Genomic DNA, 13,602 nt, shown 5'->3' with positions numbered 1-13,602 from the left:
CCCACTAGTAACATTTGATTTACAGGCCCTGGGCACCTCTAGTGCACTTTACTAGGGACTTAACAGTAAATCAAATATGCCAACCATGGAGAACCAATTACGTACACATTTTAAACAGGAGCACTTGCACTTTAGCACTGGTTAGCAGTGGTAAAGAGCCCAGAGTAATAAATCTGCATTAACCATCTGAGGGGCCTGTGGTCGGTCTGAACTCGGAAGTGAGTCCCAAACAAGTAGGGTCTTAGCTTCTTCAGTGCCCAGACCACAGCAAACGCTTCACGTTCTATGGCACTCCACCTACGTTCCCTGGGTAGTAACCTCCTGCTAATGAAGGCTACGGGTTGATCTAGGCCCTCTTCATTAAGCTGTGAGAGTACTGCTCCAATACCATGCTCTGAGGCGTCTGTTTGCACAACAAACTCCTTGGAGTAGTCAGGTGCCTGCAGTACAGGTGCTGTCCACATGGCAGTCTTCAGGGCATCAAAAGCGTTCTGGCAAGCCTCTGTCCAGATCACTTTCTTGGGTTGCTTCTTAGAAGTCAACTCAGTTAAGGAGGTAACAATGGTACCATATCCCTTAACAAACTTCCGGTAATATCCTGTGAGACCTAAAAAGGCTCTCACTTCAGTCTGGGTCTTGGGAGGCTCCCAAGCCAGAATCGTGTACATTTTAGGCTGTAGGGGTGCCACCTGGCCACTCCCCACCCGGTGTCCTAAGTACACCACAGAACCCTGCCCTATTTGGCACTTGCTCACCTTAATAGTGAGGCCTGCCTTCTGCAGGGCCTCTAACACTCTCCAGAGGTGTTGCAGGTGTTCCTCCCATGTGGAACTAAACACAGCAATGTCATCCAGGTAGGCGGCACTGAACTCATCCAGTCCTGCCAACACCTGGTTGAACAACCTCTGAAAGGTGGCAGGGGCATTCTTCATCCCAAAGGGCATCACATTGAAGTGGAAGTGCCCATCTGGGGTAGAGAATGCTGACCTCTCCTTTGCCCCCTCAGTTAAGGCAATCTGCCAGTACCCAGATGTTAGATCAAACGTACTGAGGTACTTGGCAGCTCCTAACCAATCAATGAGCTCATCAGCTCGGGGGATGGGGTGTGTGTCAGTCCTGCTGACCGCATTGAGACCCCGGTAGTCCACACAGAACCTAAGTTCTGGAGTGGCACCAGGAGCAGCAGCCTTTGGGACCAATACCACTGGGCTGGCCCAAGGACTGCTGGAGTGCTCAATGACCCCTAGGGTTAACATTTTGGAGACTTCCTCCTTAATGCAAGCCCTGACCCTGTCAGTCACCCTGTAAACCTTATGTTTAACAGGTGTACTGTCCCCAGTGTCCACATCATGTGTGCACAGGTGTGTGACTCCTGGGATCAGGGAAAATAGCGAGGCGAACTGTCCCAACACGTGGCGACAGTCCCTGTGCTGTTCCTCAGTCAGGGAGGGGGAGAGGATCACTCCCTCCACAGACCCATCTTTCTCGCCTGCAGACAGGAGGTCAGGAAGAGGCTCACTCTCTTCCTCCACCCCGTCAGCTGTCGCTAGGAGCATGGATAGCTCAGTTCGCTCAAAGTGTGGTTTGAGGCGGTTTACATGTAGGACCCTCAAAGGGTTTCTGGGGGATTGCAAGTCTACCAGATAGGTGACCTCGCTCTTTCTTTCCACCACCTCAAAAGGCCCAGTCCACTTATCTTGAAGAGCCCTAGGCTCCACTGGTGCCATGACCCACACTTTTTGTCCAGGCTGAAACTCAACCAGAGTGGCATTCTGGTCGTACCACCGTTTCATATCCTCCTGGCTTGCTTCCAGGTTCTCCTGAGCGAGACTCCTGGAGCGGGCAGTCTGGTTTCTTAGTGCCAGCATGTAGCTAAATACATCCTGGGGTGGTTTACTAGGAGCTTTCTCCAAAGCCTCCTTCACCAGACTGAGCGGTCCCCTCACAGGGTGGCCATAGATGAGCTGAAAGGGGCTATAGCCAAGTCCCTTTTGAGGCACCTCCCTGTAAGCGAATAGAAGGCATGGCAAGAGGACGTCCCACTTACGCCTCAAGGGCTCTGACAGGCCCTGAATCATGCCCTTCAAGGTGCGGTTGAATCTCTCAACCAGACCATTACTTTGGGATGGTAAGGGGTGGTGAACTTGTAGGTTACCCCACACACCTTCCACAGAGACTTCATATAAGTAGATATGAAGTTTGTACCTCTATCAGATACCACTTCCTTGGGGAACCCCATGCGGGTAAAAACTCCATCAAGGCACGTCCCACCACGGGGGCAGTGACCGTCCTTAGAGGAATGGCTTCTGGGTACTGTGTGGCATGGTCCACCAAGACCAGGATGAACCTGTTGCCCAGGGCTGTCTTGGGATCCAGAGGTCCCACAATGTCAATTCCTACCCGTTCAAAGGGAGTACTGACAACTGGCAAAGGCTGGAGGGGAGCTTTACATTTCCTCCCACTCTTGCCACTTGCCTGACAAGTCTGACAAGACCTGCAATGTGCATCTGAGTGCCTGCGCATTAGGGGCCAGTAAAAGTGGGTGACAAGCCTCTCAAAGGTCTTGTCCTGCCCCAAATGTCCAGCTAACGGCACATCATGAGCCAACCCCAGTAGGAAGGCCCTGAAGCACTGGGGTACCACCAGCACACGGGCTGACCCAGGCTCAGGAACCTTAGGCTCGCTATACAGGAGGTCATCCTCCCAATAAATCAGGCGTGATCCTGGCTCCTTGCCAGCCGCCTGGTCTGCCGCCTGCTGCCGCATACCCTCCAAAGTAGGGCATGACTTCTGTGCTGCACAGAATGCTTCCCTGGTGGGCCCCCCTTCCTGCTGCCACTGCGACAGCTCAGGGACCTCCCCAGTTCAGCCACCTGTTCCCCTGTAGGCTCCGGGGCATCACCCTCAGGCTCTGCCTCCTCCCGGACCGTGGGAACTTCTGGGGCCGGTTTCCCACGCCCCCTGCCCTTCCTCTTCTTGGCGGTCCCCTGGGCCACTGTTTCAGGCTCCACGGGCTCTGACTACCCTGATTGGCTGCCATAGACCGGGTGGATACGCATACCCACCCAGGCAGACCCAACATCTCCAAGTGAGGCCTGTGTTCCACCTCCTTCCAAGGAGAATCCTCCAGGTCGTTGCCTAGCAAACAATCAACAGGCATGGTTGGACTCACAGCTACTTTCCAGGAACCTGAGACCCCCCCCCCATTCAAAGGGAACCTGCGCCACTCTGCAGAGGCGCTCAGAGTTGTCTACCGCAACTACTTGGTGAAGTACCCGGGGATTAATCTGCTCATAAGACACCAGGTGACTCCTCACTGTAGTCACACTGGCTCCTGTGTCTCTCAGAGCCTCCACCCTCTGTCCATTGGTGGTCACCCATTGCCTGTACTTCTTAGTGTTATCAGGCACTAGGTTTCTCTGGACCATCTCACTGTCCCCTAGTGAGACAAGGGTCATTTCTGCTGGTTCCCACCCACCTGAAACCAACTCCTCCCCAAGCGTTAAACTGGCCAAACCCTGGGACGGTGCACCAGTGGGTGCCGGTGTACTTTTGGGGCATTTGGGGTCCCCCCTCACATGACCCACCTGGTCACATGCATAGCACTTACGTGGCGGACCACCTGCCACTGGCTTCCCTTTGGACAACCATGGCTTCTTTTCACTGGGGGGTTGGGAATCCTTACCCTGGGAATCAGTTTGGGGCCCTTTAGAAAACTCCCCCTGTTTGCCCTTACCCCCCCTTTCTTCTGAGAGGGACCCTGCCCACCCTTGGCGTGGTCTCCCCCATACCTCTTTTGGACCCTGGTGCTCTCCCAGCGGTCCGCTTCCTGCGCAAGCTTCCTGGGGTCAGTCAGCTTGCTGTCAATGTGGTGCTGGCGCAGCTCTGGAAAACATAAACTGTACAAATGCTCCCAAGCAATTAAATTGTAAAGCCCCTCATACGTGTTTACCTTACTGCCCTTCACCCAACCATCCAGTGACCTGCAAAAAGAATCAACACATTCCAACCATGTTTGGGACTCCTTTCTCTTGTAGGATCTAAACTTCTCCTTGTACTGCTCAGGGGTGAGACCATACCTGGTGAGTAAGGCCTCCTTCATGACAGGGTAGGTGAGATCCTGAGCATCGCCTAAGGCTGTCAGTGTGTCCCTCCCCTCTGCCTCAAAATGCGTCCACAGGGCTGCCCCCGAATGAGCTTTAGGGACCAGGTTCATGTGGAGAGGCAAAAAGTTAAGGGAGACCACGCCAAGGATGAAAAGTCTAACAGTAAGCAATAGGGAAATACAATTATTTAAATGCTTTATGGAGTTGTGGTTATTCATGAATTGATGGTTATAATTGTTTTGATTTTAATATTAGTAATTGGTTGTGCTGATTGTTTGATACCATAGTTACTACATAGCTAGGATATTCTATGCGATCCAAAAGGTTCATCGGCTTATATGCGTCCCCTTGTAAGATTACTTACTAAGGACCAGGCGTGCTAGCACTATGAACTGGAATTTCCAGGAAACTCCTGAACAGACTTCAGACCATCCAGAACGCAGCCACAAGACTCATGGGCAACTTTCCTCACTGCTCCCATATCGCTCCACAGCTCAGGAAACTACACTGACTCCCTATTCACAAACGCAGTCAATTCACACTCCTCACAGATACCTACAAACCCTACACCCCACAGGAGTTGCATATGTTAACAGCCACACACTCGTCTACAACCCAACCAGATACTTATACGCAGCCTCACTCTCACTCGCACACACCCTGAATTCACAGATGCAGAGCAGGTGGTCGCTCGTTCTCGCACCCAAAACATGGAACGACCTCCCACAACACATCAGAGCCTCCTCGTCGCAAGTTGAGTTGCACAAAAAGTTGAAGGCCTGGCTCTTCGCATAACTCTGAGGGCACTACATGCCTGCACAGCTGCTCAAGCGCCTGTATTCCCTTGCGGGGGATTAGTGCGCTCTACAAATCAACACACCGTGATGTAACAACATCAAAGAGAAGTAAGTCACCTTTGATGACTGCCAGTGACAGAAGAGAGCAGAAGAGCACCCTATGTCACTTCTAGAACGCGGTAGATTGAGAAGTCTTGTAGGCACTGAGCTGACTCTGGGGTACAGAGAACGTCAAATGTCTATAGCGATAGGAAACCCTTACATACACTTCTAAAAAGGTGAAATTAGGGCACTGAAGCAAACTTTAAATCAGTGAAAGCAAGATTGGTGTACACGTCCCTCAACTAACTCACCTTCCCTTATACCAACTATTAGATTCATTCAGTCAAGCTTATTAAGTATCATTAAATTGTAAATTAAAACATATTTCGAAAATAAATCACCTTCCACATTGCACCAGAAATACTGCCTACTTAATTGATATTTTGGAATGTGCGCTATTTAAATGCTAGTAGTACACTAGGCGTGACCGACTTGGGTGGACTTCAGAATGTTGCCTCTGTGATGCATGACTTGTTACTTCCCACACCGTTTCCAAATCTGATGGCCTGTTTTCCAACTGTGTCTCCACCCTTGCCATGTGCCCGGCTAGCGAACAGGTATACGCTATGAAACATGCATTTTAATGAAATGTGTATCGAGAGGCATGTCCTGCAATGTGACTCTCAGTTCATGGAAATCAAGTTGACATCGGACCTAGAACAACTCATTTCCCTTCTGTGGCGTGACATTGAAGAAAATCACAAAAAAATGTGTAAGAGATCAGGCATGGTTACTTCTTATGTAACGTTATATTTCCTAGGATTTCTGACTTTCCTGGAAGCTGACTTTAATACTTCAGGCAACTTAAATTGCAGAGTCTAAATCAAAATAAACTTTACTCCCGAAACAAGCGCTTTGTTTTAAGTTAAGAACAAATAGAAAGGCGGAAATAAAAGTTTCTAAGCTAAGAGGCCTGGAGAGATGCTTGTTTACTGTGCGGTTGTATTCCTAGATGTAGCCGACTTCGGAGTTGTAGCCAGAGTATATGTTGAGCGACTGCCGAAGCTACTGCCACAAACCAGCCACTAAAACAAGACCAAGAAAAATTTCAGATCTCACATCTGGAAGCGAAAATGTCTCTCTGGGCAGAAGCGAACTGTTGCTCTAAGTGGATCACCATCCTGGAAAGTATGAAATCTAGGCTCATTGCACGATCACAGTCCTAACACGAACAAGAAGCATGTAGTGGATTACACACGGCTATCTGTACAAATGATGGTGTAAATATGCTGCAGTTGTCCACTTTTAGAGAACACGCACATTATCCCTTCCTTTGTGTCACCATGATCAGGGTGGACTGTACTTCAGGGGCGATCTTACATAATACACTAACTGGAAGAGATATACTTCTTGTACTATTCAGTTGGCGGAAACGAGAGGTTTGGCCTTGTGGTACCAGCATGGTACAAGCACAGTGGACAGCGACGTAGTCTCCCTAAGCTGTGCTCCATTTCTTTTGGAGACAGTGGGGCACAACAGAATTCACCAATCTGTGACACGTATCTAGAGGGCCTGCTGCAGCCCCACACCACCACAACCAGCAATAAAACCAGCCAAAGGCTGTCCTGTTTAAGGCAATGCTGTCCCAGGCCGCAGAGTTTTTGTGATTTTGTAGGGGTTGCAATGCTTGCAGAGGAAACGTGGGGCACATTTGCAAATAGGACATCTTTAATGGCTTCTACAGCAAAGACATGCTGTAGTACACGCTGAAGCAATAGTAGAATTGCCAGATTAACCAATACTCATTATTTGATTAGACAGTAAAAGACCACCATTGGATCTGTACTGCTATTTACGTAATTGCATCCCAGAGGTCGTGCTTCCTACAAGACTTAAGAAATCCTCTACTTGCACAAATGTGTTGTGTCACCCACACTGCACACTGCGAGTTTAAGACTTATTTTGAGCTTTCTGTCGTCATAATGCTAGCAGCTAGTAATTAAATCAAAGGTGGGTGCAAAGGCTTGTATAGAATGCACTGAAATTAGAGCCCGGATTATGGATGATGTTTTATTTATTAATTTTTATTTTATTTTTTTATTTTTTTTATTTGTGGTTTGACAACAAAATGTACACAAACAAAATAATGAAAGAAAAAAAGGCACAGATGGCTACCATTATATCAATCATTACATTTCCCATGTGCAAACAGGCATTACAACATTCCGACTATTTGAAGGTGTGCATATGGTATTCAGTCGAGCATCACCCGATCTCCATACCACTTGTTCTTCCTTATTCTGTTTATCTCACTCCCTGCGGGCGACTCTCCGGTAACGTGTTATGTATTATGTTGGGCTTGAGTCAGCAGACAACAGGTAGTTAGTTACTCAGTGGTTGCCATATGTTTTTGGGGCGTGATGTGTGTGGCTGAACTTCTGCATACACTTCGCTGGTGGTATCACAGTGGATAAGACTGTGTAGCCAAGCTGTGTGGGTGTTTTTTTATTGCACCAGTGTATGGCGAGTTCGCGTTTTGCTAATAATAGGCTATTGCTGTATACAATCCTCCCGACTGGGGAATGTCGGCTATGTAACCCATCAGGGCATGCATTGGCAGGGCTCTAGTGCAGCTTCTATCATTAAGGAAAGTTTTCCAAAAATGTCCTGCCAGTATGTCGCCTGTAGGGGGGAAAGTCTGCTTGAGGGGCAAGACATTTAGGACAGTTTGATGAGTTTGTGGGGTCTATTCTGGCTAGAGCTGCCAGCGTCACATATACCAGTCGTGGAAATGTATAATGTATGAGTCTGTGGGGGTAGTTCATAGAGATTAATTGGGTTGTAAGCAGCACGCAGCCCATATTTTATCCATGATCAGCCGGCCCAGATTCTATTCCCAGATGGTGCGTAGCTTAGCGTCATGTGTCGGTAATAGAGTAAGGCATGTACAATATAATCGAGGTATCAGTCTGTCCCCTTCGATGTCTGTAATCAACAGAGTCAGTGGTGTGAAGTCATTCGGTGCTGGGGGTATGAGGGAGTTTGTGCCCATAGTGCACTTTGAAGACGCCTGAGTTGCAGTGGCGAACTGTATGCCTTCTGTCCTTGAAAATACATGCCCCCCCCCCCGGAAAACAAGTCGCCAAGTGTGTAGAGGGCGAATTTAGAGAGTGTGTGTTGTACTAGTGTTTCTCCCATCATGGGGAGCCATGTGGGATTGGTTAAGGGTAGAGCAGATGAGTAGAGATGGTCCACGTGGAGCCATGCGCAGCAGGTGGTTGAGACTGTTTGTATATCATTGGGGTCCAACGGTTATCCCCTCGGGAGAAGAGAGCATAAGGGGGCCAGAAAAACAAGGTCTCTTTTGGGTATGTTAAACTGCAGCCTGGCGTGTGGGTTACAGTGTGTTGCAAATTGACCTTGTGCGACTCTGTAATACAATTGAAAGTGTGGAACTCCGAAACCACTGTGTTCATAAGGAAGTGTCAAGACATCCCAGTGGATCCTAGGGTGCCTACCTGCTCAAATTAGTTGTGTGAGATGTCTCCTGAGTTCTGAGAAAAATGAATTGTAAAGTGGTATGGGAATGTTTATGAAAAGATATAGAAATCGGGGGAGGACAACCATTTTAATAATGGCTATGCGGCCTGCCATTGACACGTTATCTTGTGCTCCCTCCATTGACTCACTCATTTTTCTGTAGGCGTGCATGTCCGGCCCACCATCGGCATCTAGATCATCCAACTTGGTCACTCCTCGGCGAACATGTCCATACTGGTTGAGTTCTGAATATCAGGTGGTAAGCCCCGGTGTCCTCCCCCCGGCCCTTTGGCATTGCGTTTGGCAAGTGTTTTACAAAGGTCCAGGTCATTGGATGGGCTTTCCAATATGCGCATTTTGTCATATACGTCGACCCATAACCGTGTAAGATATAACGTCCCATATCGGACACCAATATCGGACACCAAGCTTGCGCGGTTGTATTTTTGCCTATGCGTAATTGCACCGTGCCTCCTGCACCGCAATCGTGAAGTCACCGACATGTCCTGGTATTGCAGGGGACCTTTTTCCTTTGTCAGGTGCGATCCCAGGGTTCTGTGGCCCCGTTCTGCCACAAACGTAGCGGTGTATTTGTCTTGGCCTAGCAGTTGCTCTAACAGGTTTTCTATAAAAACAACCAAGCGACCAGTGTTGGTGGACTCCGCAGTTCCTAGAATGCGGATTTTGTTCCGTCACCCACAGGCTTCCACATCCTCGTTCTTGGCTGCCACCATGCGGAGCCTATTCTCCATCCGTTCAAGTCGTTTCTCCATTTTGTATGCCCCGTCATCTAGGTTGGAGATACGGTCTTCGGGTCCCTGGATCCTGGTGTCCTGTATATCCAGTCTGCCTTTTATCTTATCGAAGCGGGACTCTACTGTGTCATATCTGGCATCTAGTGCCCGAAATCTGGATCTCAACTCTGCCATGATTTTACCCAAGTCCGTGGGCTGCACTGTTTCTGGGCCCCCAGCAGTGTCTCCCCGCTATGCCATGATTCTGTCTGTCAACGTGGCACTGCGTGGCCCATCAAATGTGAGTTTCTTCTGCTTGAAGTCTCCCTTGACCATGATTGACGCGCTACAAATTGTCACTAGCTGTAGTCCCCTTCACATCTCAGCTCCACAAATGCCCGCATATTCCTCACTTGATTTGCATGGGTAGGGGAGTCGCCACCCGGCATGTACCAAAGAGGGGGGTCCTTTTCACACCAGTTAGGCCGCACTCTAGCTCTGTCGTAGGATCTGTGTTGCCATCAAGCTCGATCAGGATCTCTCATCCCTGCATGTAGGCAGCAGCCCGCACCGGAGGCTCGCCCACGATCCCTATCACCGTGGGGCTCCGGGGCATGGAGTCGGAAACCTAAGCCCGGGCCAAAGCAGCAGCACCACCAGTGTCACGATGGCAGGCCCCCTGCCCTTGTCCAGTCATGGGGGACCGACCCGTATCTCAGGTCGCACCACACGGCCCACCGCTGCGGCTCACCGGCGGCCCCTGTCACCACGGGGCCTCCAGGGCACGTTACAGGTCAGAGAGGCCACCAGGCGGTCTGCGGTTGCTCAACTCACGTCAGGCCTGTTCTTCTGCCACACATTCGGGGGGTCTCTCAGCACCTCATACAGGCCCGGTCTCATGGGAATGTTTATGAAAAGATATAGAAATCGGGGGAGGACAACCATTTTAATAATGGCTATGCGGCCTGCCATTTACAATGGAAGGCGGACCCACCTTTCTACTTGTGTGGACACTCTGTCCAAAGCGGTCCCATAGATGAGTCAGATCACTTGTTCTTTGTCTTTATGTATGTGCACTCCTAGATACTTGACATGTTCGTCGCACTACTTCAGCAGGAAAGTTAATTGACTGGGCGATGTATTGTCTGTGAGGGGAAAAATGTCTGATTTGGACCAATTGACACAGAGTCCGGAATATGTACAGAATAGGGCTACCGATTGTAGGGCAGGGTCCAGATTGGCCCTAGGATTCCTTAAACACAGCAGCACATTGTCTGTGTATAATGATATAAGCAGTGGTCCGGTTTTGAACTGAAGTCCCGTATGGATATATTTTTCTTGTAGGTATCTTATTAACGGGTCCATAGCGATTATAAAGACAACAGGCGATAACGGGCATCCCTGCCTTGTGTCTCGTGTAATCAGGAAGGACTGGGACAGTGTGTTGTTGATTCTAATTCTGGCCTTTGGTTCAGTATATAAAAGCTTAATTAGGGAAAGGAAGTTACGGGGAATGCCAAGCTTCTGTGGGGTTGCCATTAAAAATGGTCATTCCAAAGAGTTGAATGCCTTCTCCGCATCCAAGAGTACCACTGCTGTGGGAATTGTGGGGGAGACTCTGTTAAGTGTAGCAAACAGTGTATGGAGGTTAATGGCTGTTGACCGTTGTGGGATAAATCCCGATTGTGTTGATTGTATGACACCATCCACCTGCAAGGACAGTTGTGTTGCTAGTAACTTAGCCAGGATTTTGTTATCAAAGTTTAATAATGAGTCCTATAGGAGCCGCATTTCATTCGGTCTTTATCTGATTTGGGCAGCAGTGTGGTAACCGACTCTCTAAGTGTTGGCGGCAGGATGCCGGCCAATGCCTCGGTGTACACCTCTAACAGATGTGGTGCTAGGTCATTCCGATATGCCTTGTAAAAGGAACCGGTAAATCCGTCAAGCCCTGGAGCCTTTGACCCATTCAGAGCTCTACTGCCTGGATTATCTCCTTGCATGTGAACGATTCAGCCAGAAACTGTTGCTCTGTGTTTTTCAGCCATACTATTGCTATTTCATTAAGATATTGTGCCAGGGCTGGATTATCACCGCTCTGGGTGGGGGAATATTGTTTAGTGTAATAGGTGGGAAACTCAAATTTGTATCCCTGCTGTGTCAGTTATATGCGTGCCGTCCTCCTTGTATAACTCAGGTATATGCGAGGATGCCCTAGAGGGTCTCAGCAGGTTTGTCAGGGTGCGGCATGGTCGTTCCCCCTCCCAGTATCGCCAGGCATTTGTGTACTTGCAAAAGTTATCGGTATCACGCCAGGCGACGTCTCGGAACACCTCATAAGGGCAGCCCGCCACCTCCCACTATGCTGCACACTGTGTATCATGTCAGTGTGATCCAGCCCCGCCAGTGCCTCCTCCACCCTTGATAGACTGTTACGGACGTCTCGTAGGATTCCCACTTGTTTTGCTATGCAGACCCCTCTTACGTAAGCCTTAAAAGTTTCCCATAATGTAGCGTGACAGTATACTGTGCCTTTGTTAAGAGTGAAGTACTCTGTAATCGCTTTTTGTAGTTTGGCACGTAACATCATCTTATAAAGCCAATGAGGGGAATCTCCATCTACGCTCTCGCAGGACTGTCTGTGGGATTTTACAGAGGAGTCTGAGTAGGGAATGGTCTGATAATGTGCGTGGGAGATGTGTGATATTGTCCGCCCAGAGTGTGACAGTGTCAATGACCAGCCAGTAATCTATCCGCGTCCACTTGTTGTGTGGGGCCGAGCAGATTGTATGATCCAAGGCATGCGTCTTTTGTAAGCACCAGGGGTACCGTAAACCATGTATTTCACAAATATCTTGCAGAATCCGCAGGGATCAGGGTTTGACAGTGGGGCTCACCGCTGTGGTGTCACGGAGTGAGTGCATAACCATATTGACATTTCCGCCCATAATAATGTGATCTGTTGCCATTTGGTCTATTCGGGACTTGAAAAAGTCGGGTTGTCTGTATTCAGGGCATAGATATTCACTAACAGGAATCGGTGACCAGCTAACATCCCTACCACCAATATATATCTACCCTGATCATCTGTCGAGGTGGGGAGAGGATGGAATGGTAGGTTCCGATGTATTAATGTACAGACCCTGCTGGAGTATGAGCTATAACATGAGAACTACCTGTGAGGGCCCCAATTAGCTGCAAAGTTGTGTGTATCTCCTGCAGGAATGCTATCTGCGTCCCATGTCTATTCAAATATTGCAGTACCTGCTTACACTTGCGATGATTATTCAGACCACGAAAATTCCAGGACACAAAGATGGTCTCTAAGACAGCCCGCCTGTCAGTGCTACCGCCTGTCATGCATTGGGGCATGTATGCAAATCTGATACAATACAAGTGTTCGCAATCTGTGCACAAAAACAATAACATATAACTGATATACAACAATTACATAAAAGACTATTCAATCCCCCCACCCACACCCAGCAAAGAACTGCCCGTTGAGTCCCCAACTGTAGACTAAATAGTATACAAATATCGAAAATAAAGAGACAATAATTCCCCAGAAGATGCATGTGGTGTCCACCATGGGGATGGGGCAACACCACGACGGGCATCTCCTCATAGCTTTAGGATCTAACTGTGCTGAGGTCCAGAGAAGTCCAATGCTTCATTTTGACGTGTTATCTTGTGCTCCCTCCATTGACTCACTCATTTTTCTGTAGGCGTGCATGTCCGGCCCACCATCGGCTCCTAGATCATCCAACTTGGTCACTCCTCGGCGAACATGTCCATAGTGGTTGAGTTCTGAGTATCAGGTGGGAAGCCCCGGTGTCCTCCCCCCGGCCCTTTGACATTGCGTTTGGCAAGTGTTTTACAAAGGTCCAGGTCATTGGATGGGCTTTCCAATATGCGCATTTTGTCATTTACGTCGACCCATAACCGTGCGGGATATAACGTCCCATATCGGACACCAAGCTTGCGCGGTTGTATTTTTGCCTATGCGTAATTGCACCGTGCCTCCTGCACCGCAATTGTGAAGTCACCAACATGCCCTGGTATTGCAGGGGACCTTTTTCCTTTGTCAGGTGCGATCCCAGGGTTCTGTGGCCTCGTTCTGCCACAAACATAGCAGTGTATTTGTCTTGGCCTAGCAGTTGCTCTAACAGGTTTTCTATAAAAACATCCAAGCGACCAGTGTTGGTGGACTCCGCAGTTCCTAGAATGCAGATTTTGTTCCGTCACCCACAGGCTTCCACATCCTCGTTCTTGGCTGCCACCATGCGGAGCCTATTCTCCATCCGTTCAAGATGCCCCGTCATCTAGGTTGGAGATATGGTCTTCGGGTCCCTGGATCCTGGTGTCCTGTATATCCAGTCTGCC

The sequence above is a fragment of the Pleurodeles waltl genome, chromosome 1_2, assembly GCF_031143425.1.
Source record: "Pleurodeles waltl isolate 20211129_DDA chromosome 1_2, aPleWal1.hap1.20221129, whole genome shotgun sequence".
In the NCBI taxonomy this organism is placed as follows: Eukaryota; Metazoa; Chordata; class Amphibia; order Caudata; family Salamandridae; genus Pleurodeles; species Pleurodeles waltl.
Note: the sequence above shows the minus strand (reverse complement) of the source record.